We start from the raw sequence: 2,211 nt of genomic DNA, 5'->3' as shown, positions 1-2,211 counted from the left end.
CTGATTTAATCTTTGGTCTAGTAACTCCAATGTGCAAGTAATGAAATGGAGAATACCCACTTATATACTAACTCACACACTCCTTCTCAACAGGGAAAATGTACTTGTCTAAAAAGGAACATACTAGTTCATTATTTGTGTTAATAATGGAAACAGCAGAGCATGTCTGAGAGTATCTTTCAAGAGTTGCACTAGGGATGGAAATCCGATTTAAGCTTTAGAATCTCAATCATCTGAACTGACACTGTACTGCAAAGCAAAAGCAAAGCTTTAGAATCTCAATCATCTGAACTGACACTGTACAGAAAAGCAAACAATGCTGACAGAAAATATTCTACATTCTCTCCTGGGGCTTTTACAACCTTTGAAAGGAAATTGGTGCCCACTGAAACTACCGATTTATGCTCAAGGAGTATTGGTGCCTTGTGTCTGCTCCCCTGTTGAAAAGTTCTCAGTAAATGTTTTGACTCCCTCACAGCACTGATGGGACTTTCTCTCTAGTATGTTTTTTCCTGTGTCTGAAAAGATTCGAGCTCTGACTAAAGGCTTTCCCACATTCATGACATTTGAAGGGTTTCTCCCCAGTGTGGGTTCTTCGATGTTGAATCAGGATTGCACTTCAGCTGAAAGCCTTTGCACACACGTCACATGTATAAGGTTTCTCTCCACTGCGGATCCTCTGATGTAGATTAAGGGCTGAGCTCTGAGTAAAGACTTTCCCACATTCATTACACTTGTGTTGTTTTTTTCGAGTACGGTTTCCCTGTCTTCTTTCAAACTTTCTATCTTGTTCACAGGTTCCTCTAAATGTGAAACTCTGGGAAGCATTCATTTGAAGAGTGTTAGAAACTTTGTGATGCAGTTCTTTGCCTGAAGAAGTCTTTTGCCTTGAAGCTGATTTCACATTTATAGTTCCGGTGTCTCTATCATTTTGTCTTAAGGTGTGATGCTCCTTCGATGCCCACTGCAGTTGCTTTTTTGTGGGCTTAAGCTGGCTACATGGTGTCTCCTGAGTGATTTCACAAGTTGATAGCTTCTTTGCAAGCATGTCCTTATTTCGCCCAAGAGAGACCTGTTCAGCTGCCCTGTCATGCTCTTTCTCCAGCTCCTCCAGCATCACCACGGCTTCCTCTCCACTCTCTGGTCGGTTCTCTTCAAACCAGGCCTGCAGCTCCTCAGGCAACATGGCCAGGAACTGCTCCAGCACGAGCAGCTCCAGGATCTGCTCCTTGCTGTGCACCTCTGGCCTCAGCCACTGACAGCACAGCTCGCGGAGCCGGCTCAGAGCCTCCCGGGGCCCAGATGACTCTTGGTAGTCAAACTGCCTGAACCGCTGGTGGTAGGTCTCTGAGCTGTAGTAGCTGCTCCAGTGGCGGCTGGAGACCATATTAGACGCCTGCCCTCCCTCTTCCACCTTCATTACCACAATGCAGTCAGGGTCCCCTGAAGTTTGTGGAAGGAGTTTTGATGTCTCTCTCAATTTGGCAGACATTTGGACTAGGAATAGCTCAGAACTGCTAGGCTTTAATCTTCAAGAAGGTGAAACTCTCCTTATGGACACTCCTCTGGCCTAGGAAGGATGACCCCGCGTTTTGGGGGAGAAGCCGGGGAAGCGCCCAACAGGACGCTGCTCGAGAGTGGATCTTAAAAGTTCTTATCACAAGAAAAAAAAATTGTAACTATGTGAGGTGATGGATGTTGAGTAAACTATTGTGGTAATCATTTCACTATATATACATATATCACATCATTATGTTGTACACCTTAAATTAATACAATGTTATATGGCAGTTAGACCTCACTAAAAATGGAAAAAAGAAGAATTTGCAAAGTAAATTTGACACTTACTTAACAATAATGCATACTTGTTATTGTCCTGAATGATAATTGGGAATCTGTGGTGAACAATTCTTTTAATGGTTGCAATTATATTACTGTTACAGTAGAGTCAAACTCTTTTACCCTCTTTTAAGAAATTTTCTTGATTTTTTTCAATAAAAATGGTAAATATTAAAAGTCTATTCTGACTCTATAGGCAGTTTAACTTGATCACACTCATGCTGATTGATTTACACATTGAAAAACCCTCAATCTTGAATTCCTACTTCACAGACTTATGGGGATTAAATGTTGTTCAAGTTTATGTTGTTGAAGATGAATTGTATTCCTCAAACCTCTTCCCCTATTATCCAGTCAAGACTCAGGGCAGAC

General features: G+C 42.1%; 1 pseudogene; it reads right to left on the bottom strand.

Moving 5' to 3' along the window:
- Positions 1–204: 204 nt before the first annotated feature.
- LOC114902516 lies at positions 205–1,917 on the bottom strand (annotated as a pseudogene).
- Positions 1,918–2,211: the final 294 nt, after the last annotated feature.

This window comes from Monodon monoceros, unplaced genomic scaffold (assembly GCF_005190385.1).
Source record: "Monodon monoceros isolate NGI ecotype Baffin Bay Population unplaced genomic scaffold, NGI_Narwhal_1 Super_Scaffold_20, whole genome shotgun sequence".
Lineage (NCBI taxonomy): Eukaryota > Metazoa > Chordata > Mammalia > Artiodactyla > Monodontidae > Monodon > Monodon monoceros.
This window is presented reverse-complemented; position numbering and strand designations above follow the sequence as displayed.